The 13,001-nt window shown below is 39.1% G+C and overlaps 1 long non-coding RNA gene across 1 annotated transcript in view; it reads right to left on the reverse strand.

Moving 5' to 3' along the window:
• Nucleotides 1–5,871, reverse strand: part of LOC149469461 (uncharacterized) — a 29,769-nt gene extending 23,898 nt beyond the window's left edge. The window contains exon 1 of the long non-coding RNA XR_016311577.1: nt 5,684–5,871. This is a non-coding gene — a long non-coding RNA (uncharacterized LOC149469461). The remainder of the gene's footprint in view (nt 1–5,683) is intronic.
• Between the last annotated feature and the right edge of the window lie 7,130 nt (nt 5,872–13,001).

Here is a 13,001-nt window from a genome sequence, read left to right on the forward strand (position 1 = left end):
CCTCTATTCTCAGCTGTAAAAGAGCTGGGGGGAGGAAAAAACAGCAGCACACTGATCATCCTAGTGAATGGCTATGCAGGGGGCGGGGTATCAAGACATCTCATTATTGGCAGGGAGCAGGCTCAGTTCCCATCACAACTAGAGAACTGACCACGCTGTGCTGTCCTGCCTAGTGTGCTTTTTCATACAAGTACATGGTACAGCAGGCACATAGCAGGAATACTAAATGTTAGGTTTACATGTTCTTTAAAGTGATTGTACATCCAATAATAAAAAAAAAAAACAGACAGGCCTATACTTACCTGCTCTGTGCAATGGAATTGCACAGTGCGGCCCCAAACCTTCTTTTTTCAGGTGTGAGGGGGAAGAAGAGCTTCAGATGGGCACAGCTCTGGATTGAGGGCTCAGGTAAGTATAAGGAGAGTCTGGGGGAATACTAGCACCTAAATATTTTTAGATAACCATTAACCTCCCTGGAGGTATTCCTGAGTGTAGTTCAGGGTAAAGTTTCAGCACCATAAGCGGTAACCCCAAGCTACACTCGGAACACCCTGCAGCGTTGCTCCGGGATCTCTTCTTCGCTTACCTTGTCCTTCGCTCCCGCGATATCCCTCCTGCAGTGTCCCGGCAATGTCCTCCGGCAGATGCCGGCATCTGTCTTCCGGGTTCTGTTCCCTGCGATGTCAGGACGTACGGGGACGGAAAGACGGGAAATTTAAAAATGTGAAAAAGTGACATTCACTAAATACACTAAAATCACATAGTAAAACATTACTGTATCAAACCATTTCACATACATTTTGTCCCTAGTGCTTTGTCCTTTGCCCTGCCTGCATTTTTACCGTTCATTCTGCCTGGAAATTGAGAAATGTCCATGGCGTCCAAAAAGCGTCCCTTTATGTCAAAAGCGATTTTAGACCAGCTAGAGAACAGCTATAGTAAATCAGAACCACTTGCAGAATTGAGTGATAATGATTTGTGGGGAAATTCGTCATCAGACACTGAAAACAATTTTGCGACTTTGCTCAGTGATGTGCAAACTTGGCGCTATAGTTCAAATTTCAGTTTTTGGTTTGATTATATTATTGAATTAAATGTATTATTATATTATTATTTTTATGATTATTTATTAAATTATAATTTATGGTTTCGTGTTTCAAATTTTAACATACCCGGGATGTTTACTAGACTCTTGTTCGGACAGATTTCAGTGAGTTATTCCTAAAAATTACAGGCCTACAATAAAACAAAATACATATTTCCATGCAAAAAAATGTACCGCTTTGAGCACAGAAATAATGACATAATCAGACCGCTAGGGAAGCTACGATAAAAAATGTTTGTGCTTTATAACCACTTTAAGCTTCATGTTGACAAAAGAGACATGCTCTTTTGCCCAAAAACTTTCTTTGTGTACTTGGGAATGTTTCTTTTGCATGGACACTGCATGGCACATTCTGTGAGCCATAATGTGAAAGTACGCTGTGCACACTTGCATTACAGAGGAAGTTCCATGCAGCAGAGTGGGGTCAAGCTAATATTGAAGATAGTCGAAACACCAAAAAATTTTAACAAATCAGAAAGCCCACTGGACAAGTATTACTAAAGTATTTCTTTTTTTACAAAAGTATTTTTTCTGTGTTTGGGTCTCATGTAAGACAGTTGCATTGTGACTCCACTTCTTCATATTTGTGAGTGCATGTGCAATAGGTATTTGGAAACTGGGAACCTTGAGCTGTGGCTGAATGACCTCCTATTTGATGGTACCTGTATAGTACTAGAACCAACCTCACTTGGCAGAGCCAGAGGCAGAGCTGCAAAGATGTCATTCTGGCCACCCCTGTAGGGGGCATTCTTCCTACTTACCACCACCAATGTTAGGGACATTTAACCAATAGTTCTTGATTGACTAATTTACCAGGGGTTCCAGGAGACCTGAAAGTCATTTAAAGGGTTACACCATGCTGCTCTCTGTTCATTCTTCAGTTCATTATTTTAAGTTTTAATATTAGTTTTTTGTTTATTTTTGCAGTCAAATATTCAACTTCATTGGGGTTGATTTACTAAAACTTGGGAGTGCAAAATCTGGTGCAGCTATGCATGGTAGCCAATCAAATTCTAACTTCATCGTGTTCAGTTAAGCTTTGACAATAAAACCTGGAAGCTGATTGATTTATATGCAGAGCTGCACCATATTTTGCACTCTTCAGTTTTAGTAAATCAACCACATTGTATTTTACTTTGGTTGGAGCAAAGATCACTGTAGTGGGGAGGAAGGTAAGTATTTTATTAAGTGAACACACTCAGGGGGTTAAGGTTTACCTAAAACCAAACTGAACTCTAAATTTAAATCAGCTAAATACATTCCATGTGCATTCAAACAAAAGGTATACAAAGTCTTACAGTTTTCTTTAGAAAGTAGCCACAACATGAGTACAAGAGTAAAAATGCCTGTTATCTTTCAGCATGTTGCATGGAAGGACCCTTGAATTTGGCTCTCTGCAGAAGTCCATCTTTCCCCTTCTGAGTCAGACCTTTAGCTCTGCAATCAGCAAGTGTCCATTTCTGCAACATGCTGACTGGGTACAGGCTATTTTATTAAGGCTGCAGCTGTGCATTAAAAAAGCAAGCTGTAAGGTCTGGTTCACACTAACATACGCTTAAACACTTAAACATACATGAGGGGCATGTCTTCCAGCACGGGATGTTGAGGTTTTCCCATGCAGGCAGTGCCATTCATGTCAATTAGGGTGCAGCAGTTTATCCCAATTAACGTGAATGGGAATGCTTGCATGCAGATGCATGGAACATCTGTGCATCCCAAGCAGGGGTGGACTGACAACTCATGGGGCCCCCGGGCAATAGGGGAACATGGGGCCCCTGTGTCCTTGCCCAAACTCAAGAAAAGCCTATGAAAAAGGTACCAGGGGCATCTCATGGGGCCCCCTACTGACTCCGGGCCCTCGGGCAGTGCCCGAGTTTCCAAATGGTCAGTCCGCCCCTGATCCCAAGCCAGCAAACATGGGACTCCTGCATAAGTACGCCCATGTGAATGAGGCCTAAGAATCTGCACACCTTTTATTGTGTTGCTCCTAGAATGTATTTAATCACTTGAAACTGAAACTTAAAATGGGCTTCAAAGAACAAATTTACTCAAAGAAAACTTGTCCTCTAGATCAGAAGTCTACAAATACACACAGAAAGGGTTTCACAAACTACTTTTCTTCAGTCTGCAAAAAGGAAAAAAAATCTTTGGTCAAACATTAGCAGATACTGTACTGTGGATAAAGACATTGCTGTCAAAAATGATAACAATATATTTGGAAGAAGAACTTTGCTTAGAGGCATTTATTTCTATTTATTTTAATTTCAATTTGTAAAATTATATTACATTTATGTAAATAAAAACACCATTCAAGTTGCAGGTCAGGATATTGCCAAAAGTGGAAGTAAAAGCATTTTTTGCAAGCTCCCCGATCTTGATAGGCTGGCCTGGTATGACATAAATCCCACACATGCACAGGAGTATGTTTATCCCAGCAAAATGGCATAACAAGCATGTATACTGCTTAGACTGTACACCGCACATATGGCTCAGTGTAAAATTAGTAGAAGAGGAGCTCTGACTGCAGAAGAGACATGCACAGTCTCCCCTGGAATAAAATCCTATCTGCCAACAATTTTTAACATTTAAATTTTGCTTTACTCATTATGAGACTTTAGAAATCACTTAATTTAATAACACTTTTTCATCCATTCCTTGTAATGAGAAATCAACTAATGGGTAATCAAAAACCTAAAATTCTGAAAAATCCAGTGTCTGTGCTTGCTCTGTAACCTATTACTATTATTTCCTCATAAAGGTGTTGCGTTTGCATAAAGCAATATTCCAATAATGCCATACAATTCATAAATGATTGTAACTGAAAATAATAATAAAAAAAACAACATATCGTATATATAAAAGAATGCCCAAGTGCATCAATCTTTGTGCTTCTTCCTTTGTGCCACTCAATATACTATTATATTTCTGCAAAGTGTATTCACTCTCGAGTTACTAAAGCTTGAGAGTGCAAAATCTGGTGCTGCTCTGCATAGAAACAATCAGCTTCCTTTTTTTTTTAAAAGCTTAATTGAACAACGTGAAGTTAGAAGCTGACTGTCTAGCATGCACAGCTGTACCAGATCTTGTACACTTCAGTTTTAGTCAGTCAATCCCAATGTGTTCATAAGCACTTGCAAAGTATATCCACTCTTCCACTCCTCCACCTCCAGTGCTCCACCAACACCAGTTGTGCTTTCACCTAGTATATATGACCCGCATTCAATGTAAGGTCAATAACAGCAAAGTTCCCTTTAAGTGGACTCCTCACTCCCCCGCAGGTTGCACCTCTTGTCCTCCCTTCCTCCAAATCTCATATTTTTTTTAGCAGAAAGGTTTTCATGATTAAGGATGGTAAAAAAGTAGAGTTGAAATGAACATCAAGGCATTCAAATTGGTAGTCACACATACAAAGAAACTGCTTATGTGGACAAAATTATGTTCTTTTTAACAGACCACCGAATGTCAATCCCAAACTTAGAGAATTTGAATTCTTCAATTCAATATCTAATCTAAAGATAACTTTTGACACATCTATACCCATGAGAATCCTCCCCGTACGCCAATGCCCCGAGAGATAATAAAAGAAATAACAAAACAATATCAATTACAATGGACCACAGCACATATTGATCTGCTGGCTATTAAGGTTCTAAAGTCACATCCCGTCTATTTACCTTCAATTACTTGCATCTATTGTCTCGAATACAACAAGACCTTCAAAAAAAGAAAACCAGGGCCTTTTCTGGGCTAAGTCGAATTGCAGTCATTAAGATGAATATTTTGCCAAGACTGCTATACTTATTCCCATTCCGATTGCTTCAGACTTTTTCAAGTCCATTGTAGAGCTGTTTAACCACTTCATTGGATTAGAAATTAGTATTTGGAAAGCCACTCTACCTCTTTGAAAAAACAAAGGAGGGTTAGGTTTACCAAACCCCAAAACTATTTATATGCCTGTTATATACAGAAAATTGCAGGATGGTTTCCAATTGCATTCAAATTGCTTTTTTTCCAATGTGCAAGTAATATTGTTATTTATTATTATTCTGTAAAAACTTTTCAAAAACCTAAATAAATAATATTAAACAAAAAAGAATGGTAAAAAGTTTACCTAAACAGATCTGTTTATGTAGGGGAAGGCCAAGAATGATGGCAATATGGTGTAGACGCCAGATATATACTTAAGCATCAAATACTTATGAATTTTCCCGCTCTTGACTCTGTTTTAAATAAATGCCCATTCTTTAGATTCTGTATGGGTACAAATACACCATAATGTCTTTTTCACAGGTGCAAGTGACTAATCTTGATTAAATGCAATAATAAACATGGTATAGACAGTGAATGGTTATAGAGTAGTCTAACCTTGAAATGTCATTCTTTCTTTAACACAGACAAACACTGTTATATTCACAGTTATTTTTCCTAGGAAACAGAGCCAAGTAAAAAGCAGTTTTTAGCATAACACCAAACGGCAAAGTGATGGATCAATGAATGTTATTTGCTGCAACAAAGTCAAAACCACAGTGCTATATTCTGCATATAAATTGAATGATAAAAAGGAATTAAATTAATTACCTGGTGTGATGAATAAAAGATTAAAATCTAAAACGTTATTTCTTGTCATAAAACTGACGATCAAATCTTTAAAGTCACAACAACTTGAAATTCCTGTAATTAGCAACCTCGGTCATCATTATTAGTTCTAGATCTCCAAAACTGACCCCAGTAGAGGAGGCTTACTGTGCAAACTCTTAATGATCTTGTTTCCTTTGTAGTTGCAGTCAGTGAGGGAATAAGCCAGTGACTGCAGCTGAGAGGCGTAAAGGAACTTCTGTCTGTAGACAGTGACGTCACTGTGTATCCTGGATACCACCAACGCGTTTCAACAGAGAGGCTACTGTCTTTGTCAAGGCAAATGGAAGTTTTCACTGCTGATCTCTGTATATATCCTCAGAGGATGATTCCCATGTTTGAACCCTTTGACGATGTATAAAATTATATAAAAATTGTTTAATTATTATTTTTCTTACTGTTCAAGTCTCCATCTTTTTATTATTCTAGTAATGTATTTATACCACAATGAAAAAGGTTTATTGTAACCTTAGCAAAAAGCAAACTATTGTTAGGTCCATATAGCTCTAGTGTATTCAGTTTAAGTATCCACATAATTTTGTTTCTGTATATTTTCTCTTATAAAAGTCTCCCTCCTCTAATCCTTTTTAATTTTCTCAATGGCCCAAAAAATAGTTCCCCCAGAGCTATGTAATGCACTTACTGTTAGGCTAGGTTCACACTAAAGCGGCTATGCAAGCCGCACTTGCTTGGGTATGGCAGCCCATTCATTTGAATGAGCTGCTGTGCCTGCGTTTCAGACAGGAAAAAGGTTCCTGCACCATGTTTAAACTACAGCAACCGGGAAATCGCATGGTACTTTTGCACCATGAGTTTTCTAAGCGGTTCCCGCACCCGCAAACACGCATTTTTAGAGGCGTGGGGGTTTCTTTATGAATGAATGGCAGCCCCAATGCATCTGCAAAGAGCAGTGCATTTTGGCTGCTGTTGGTTGTGGAATTACAGCTGTTCCCAAGCTTTCAACCACCCACAATTGTGTGAACCTACCCTTACTGTTATGCAATTCTTTATAAAGATTTGAGAGTGGATGTTTCTTATTACCCCCCAATATGTTATACATATATTTATGTATCCTAGTTTTTATTCTTTCTTGGTGTGTCCAACATATTGTTTTATACAAGGAAATGTTGTAATATATACCACCCCTTTGGCATTTCAAATTTGCATATCCTTAATATAGAAAATGTCCTGACTAATTTAAATGACTTGACCACTTTCCCTGTCTTGGTGAGTTTACATGTATTGCAACTATTACATATGACAAACTCACTCAAATGAGTTACGAACTGGTAATGCTTCTGTTCGCTTAATTCTTTGTGTAATGAGTTTCAGTTTTAATCCCTATTTATTTACCTTTCTGAACACAAACTGGAGTTTCAAGGGCATTAATGGACCCAAGATCTATTCCTCTTGTGATAAAGGCCAATACTTTTTAATATAGCTATTAATTAATGAGGTTTGTAATCTGTATTTTAAAAAGGGAGGCCATTTGTTGTCAGTCTCTGTTTTTGTTTTTTATTATGCTCTCTAACTCCTGTTTTAAAAATAATTTATCATATCCTTTTTCTTCAAACTGAATAGTTATCATAATAGCTTTTTCCTTAAAATTATATATGCATATATATCTGTGCAATTTCTCATGTAACTCTACTCTAGGAGGAGTTGTAATGACTTCTTCTTGTGAGCTGGATTATGCCAGGTTGTGGGCAGGGTCTACCTTTGCCTTGTTTGAGCGTGCTCATCAATGCCCGGAATCAGATGGGCCTGCATTCACGCATAAGTGACATTAGGGTGGCACCCCAACTCAGAGATGAGCTGTGCACCCTGTGTAGCTGTATGACCTACCTATTCCCTATGTGAGTGTATATTATGTACCTAGTGAAGACTGGATTGTTGTGGAGGCCTCTCTTGCTCCTTCTGCCCAACACTCCTAAAAGTGGAGACAGACAGTGTGAAGGAATGGAGCAGCATTAGTGTCAAAGTAGCTGACTAATGATGTCCACTTTTTTAGATGGGTAAAGCTGGTAGTCGAAGTCCTCAGGTCCAGATACAGGTGCAGCTTGGCACCAGAACAGAAAACAGAAGCAGGACCAGGAGACAGGCAGAGGTCAGCGACAGCTGGGCAGCGAGGGACCAAATAAGCAAGGATAGCAAGCCAAGGAGGTAGGCCAAGGTCAGTAACAGCTGGGCAAAGTGGTATAGAGTAGGCAAAGACCACACATGAGCTTGAGCACAGGCCTGCACTGGTTTTCTGGTCCTGGGAATCCAGTTTACCTTACAATGTACTGTTCATGTCACTGCACACCTTGCTGTTACATATTTGCATTTAAAAGGGACATCGCAGAGACTATGCCCTCTCCACCAGTCCGGCATTACTCTGCCACCTCACTCCCAGTGACAGAATAGGGTCCTGCTGAGCACATGCGCAGACCTTATGAGTGCTCTCCCTTAACTCTTCCACTCTGCCATACCATATGGCTAGGCCATGGCTCTCTGTAATGCAGGTCTGCTCCCAAACTCTGGGGAGCCAACTGCTGGGAAGGAAGTCAAAACACCGACCCCCTTTCTACCATAGGACCCTGCACCCATGACAGATACCACGCTTCATAACTGGCTGCTGTGAACATTGCATTAGTTACCAGTTACCCATAGCAACTAAATTCTTCCACCAACTTGTCTTGCTGAGTTAATCTTTAGTAGTGGCCTTTCTTCATACCCCATATGTGCTTTATAGACCATGTTATTCTGATACGCCAAAGTCTACCATGCACCCCTTTGAATAACTTCAGAATTGGCTCAAAACATTTAAAAGCTTTACTTAAAGTGCTTGAAAGTGTTCACAGGAACATTAGGTATAACAGTTTAACCCTATCTGGCTGACTGAAGCTGCCCAGGCATACCTGTAATAGGCATGAGTCCATTAATTGCATTCCCCATAGAATGGTAGGTGTCCAGCAGTCCAGTGTTCCCAGGTAGAATTTTTTGTAGAGACACCAGTTCATGGTAACCGGTAACAAGTCAGAGCGGGCTCCCTGTTGGCCCAACCTTCCCTTTTTTTATAACACATCGGGAATGAAAGGCAGGACCTAAAAAGCCTGACTGGACACGTTAACTCCCTCCCCACCTGGCAGAATAACTTACTAACGTAAAACAAACCCAACTTGTAGGCAACCTGCCTACATTCTATCCAGCAAAGGATGACCTGCCTTGGAAACTCTGGCACTCACCAACACACTTTTGGCTGTTCAACAGATTTATTGGGCAATGTCTGGACGATAAGGAAAAAGTGAACAGCAATTGCCATCGGTACCCCACTGTGTGGTTGGTTTCCACTAGGCTACATGCAATGAGTTTCAGTTAACTAGGTGAGCTAAAGGTTGCAAATCTTCAGTATTCATACAGTAAATAGACCCTAATTTATTCTGTACTCTGTTTCTTTGGCCCACGTTGGCCCCCCTGAACCCCACCTTGCAGTTCTCAGTTGAAATACAGAAAATAAGGTGTCCACTAGGCCTCTCACCACTCCTGATACCCAGCAAGAGGTAAGAGGTGGCCCACCTCCCAAGTTGGTGATGGATGATTTCAAAACTTCCTACCTCTCTGAATACCTCAATGCTGGAACAGTAGTAGCTTATCTCAAAGAAGAATGTCTTTTCATGGATGCAGAAGATTGTCCTTCACTCAATTTATCTGGTCTCTATGCACCTACAGTCTTTGATGTTCTCAAATCAGTGCTCTGGGAAAGCTACACAGTGCCTGGGGAATTCTGCACACTATGAAGGTACTCACAGGCAGCATACTCAGTTACTGTCTACAGGAGTACCAAAAAGCACATTCTCTATACTCAGGATTAGATATTTCCCTCCACCACAGCCTTGGTTCTGGGTACACTGGAAGGTATAGTTCCTCAGCGTTCCACTCTCCTGGGGCCCAACATGCACTACCCCTTCCTGTAAGTTTCTCCAGCCAATAGCCATCCAAATATTGATATGCATTCATGACAATGAATGTTTTGTTTCTCCCAAAATGGCTGCCACCTATGTTGGGGACACTTTCCAAGTCAGCACTATCCACCACTGCAGAAGGGAACAACAAATTTACAACAAGAAGAAATATTCTGCAAGCAAATTTAAGGGGCCACAAACCAGATTACACTCCTTAACCTCAAATATTGTCAGTTAGCTAACCATTTAAAATGTTGACAGCTAGTCTGTAAAACAAAATGATTACAATCTATTTGTTTTCTGAAAGTTTTAGTCATAATTTGTAAATATTTCACAAAAATACAAAAAGTGAATTTCCTTATACCTATATATAGGGGTAAAAACTGAAATCATTTTCAGTTTCAATTTCATATTCAGCCCAATTCCAGGAATTTAAAAGAAAAAAGTTCACCCTTGCATTACTGCTCCCTGAACTGTAAGGGTTAAATGCATATTATGTCTAAGGGTGCACAGAAAATTAGTAAATACTTAACTTACTTCGGACTCCATTAGGGTCCCTCTGGTTCCCTACAGGCTGCTCATTAAGCTGCAAGCGACTCTGGTTGTGCTCCAGTCTCCTCAAAAGAACAGTACAGGGTTAATGTCCCTGTATTGTACATGATGGTGCAGAGGAGAAGGCTGCTGCAGCTGACCAGAGCAGGGTATAAGGTAAGAGACAGAGCCTGCACTGTGCTCCCCTAAACATAACATGCATTTAATCCTTGCCGGGCAGTGGAGTTGCACTGCAAGGGTGCATTTTCTGAGATTTACATTAGCATTAATCCTGGATAAAAATGCATCTAAATCTGCTAGAGAGCCATTACAGATAAATTTAATATATAACTAAAAATTCAATAATAATCTATATCCATAATACTTAAATTCATAATTGCATAATACTTGAATCCATAATTGAAGTGAATCAAAAAAATTTCATTAATATTTGTAAATCAATGCAAAAAAACTGCGTGCCTGAAAAACTATTCAAAAGTGAAAAAATATATAATGATATATAATGAAAATATAAAAAATAGTTCAGTTCATACGAATTGAGATGGTAATGTGAATCAATCTGATTGGCGTGGTAAGTCTATGTTCATGACATGAACCTCTCTCTCCTTCCTCCTCTCCTTTCTCCTCAATTCAGCTTTTCTCAATTAGGACTTTCTCCTCTATCTGCTTGGCTTATTCCTCCATGAACGATACATACATAGAAAAGGGAAAAAGAAACATAGTGTCTTATCCTGAGTAAAAATGTTTAATGAGCTTCTGATCTCCCACTCACATGGTATCAGCAAAAGTAACGCTTTTGTGTAAATAAATCCAGGTCCTCCTGCAAACAGCCCTGCAGGTGTGTGTGTGTTCACTCGCTATACTCGCCGTTTCCTCTGTGGATGCGTGATGACGTCACCGCCCCTCCCCTCTGGGGGAAGAGGAAGCTACGAGTCCCTGTAGCGTAACGCGTAGGGGAGGGGCGGTGACGTCATCACGCATCCACAGAGGAAACGGCGAGTATAGCGAGTGAACACACACACACCTGCAGGGCTGTTTGCAGGAGGACCTGGATTTATTTACACAAAAGCGTTACTTTTGCTGATACCATGTGAGTGGGAGATCAGAAGCTCATTAAACATTTTTACTCAGGATAAGACACTATGTTTCTTTTTCCCTTTTCTATGTATGTATCGTTCATGGAGGAATAAGCCAAGCAGATAGAGGAGAAAGTCCTAATTGAGAAAAGCTGAATTGAGGAGAAAGGAGAGGAGGAAGGAGAGAGAGGTTCATGTCATGAACATAGACTTACCACGCCAATCAGATTGATTCACATTACCATCTCAATTCGTATGAACTGAACTATTTTTTATATTTTCATTATATATCATTATATATTTTTTCACTTTTGAATAGTTTTTCAGGCACGCAGTTTTTTTGCATTGATTTACAAATATTAATGAAATTTTTTTGATTCACTTCAATTATGGATTCAAGTATTATGCAATTATGAATTTAAGTATTATGGATATAGATTATTATTGAATTTTTAGTTATATACTATATTTATTTATTTATTTAGAGCACTTAGATTTATTAATTTTGGAGCGCGGTACAACATAGATATATGAAATTAACATCCATACACCTGGAGAGGGTGTAAAAAGTACCTGGCGATCTAAATACTTAATTATTTAATCAAGCACGTCAATTGATTTATTAGTCGTTCACTTTATTCATAAATTCAATATTATTAGTATTTTTATACACTGAATTTATTGCTTTATAAGTAAGAAAACTTCTAGTGGCTCACAAGTATTTCATTATTTTGCATTTTTAAATAAATTTAATGTTGTTCATGTACCTTCACCATAGATCAAGGTTTGCACCCAGCTTCTCATAAAACTGATTTGCAGTTGCAGTTAAAATTCATTGTCAGTATACAAGGTACATAGTCACTTCAGCTGCAGTCACCAGCCAGGACTATATGCATATTCCCTAATTGGCCTAAACTACAAGAAATAAGATCAGAAAGAGTTTGCACAATAAGTCACCTGTTTATATCTGCTGGATTGGATCATTTACAGAGTCTTAGAACTAACAACTAGGAATGAGTGAATGTGCTTGAACTTGATATGTGGGTCATTCATTAAATTCATCCACAAATTGCGAACTTACATGCTAGCCCCTTCAAAGTCTATAAGGGTAAATCTGGAAAAAAATTATGACCATTTTCAAGCCTAAAGGTAAGGTATTCTCAAATAAAGGGAATGGGGAGCTGCACACTGCCAGGTGGGACATGTACTAATGCAAAAATATATTTTAAGAAAATATTGTTCAGCAGCGAAAAGGGTACATCTTTTTTGTGACTTCAAGGTTGACAAGAGAAAAAGCCAAATCCTTTAATAATTAACATACAGTACTTGAGAGATGGCTTTACACTATATGTTGTATTAAGGAATAATACAATGCTCACGGACAGAATCAGTGACTCTGTGTTCTGGCATCATATATTTGGCATGTGTAATAGATTTTTTTACTTTTACAGTATATTATTGTTAAAGGACAGGTTCACCTTTCTTAACCTGTTACATTTTACACCTGTATTTAGGGTGTAACATGTAACATCTTCAAAAACCTCCCCCTGCACCCTTGATCCCCCTTCCCCATGGCAGCAGACAGGGAATCCTTTCACCACACCCACTGTCAGATTAAAAAAAAGCACAATAAAGAGGAGGAGGGTTGGGGTTGCTTGCAGTGAGGAGGAGTAGTATTGGAATTCTGGT

This window comes from Staurois parvus, unplaced genomic scaffold (genome assembly GCF_062004578.1).
Source record: "Staurois parvus isolate SC_StPar_1 unplaced genomic scaffold, SC_StPar_1.0 ptg000070l, whole genome shotgun sequence".
Taxonomy (NCBI): Eukaryota; Metazoa; Chordata; class Amphibia; order Anura; family Ranidae; genus Staurois; species Staurois parvus.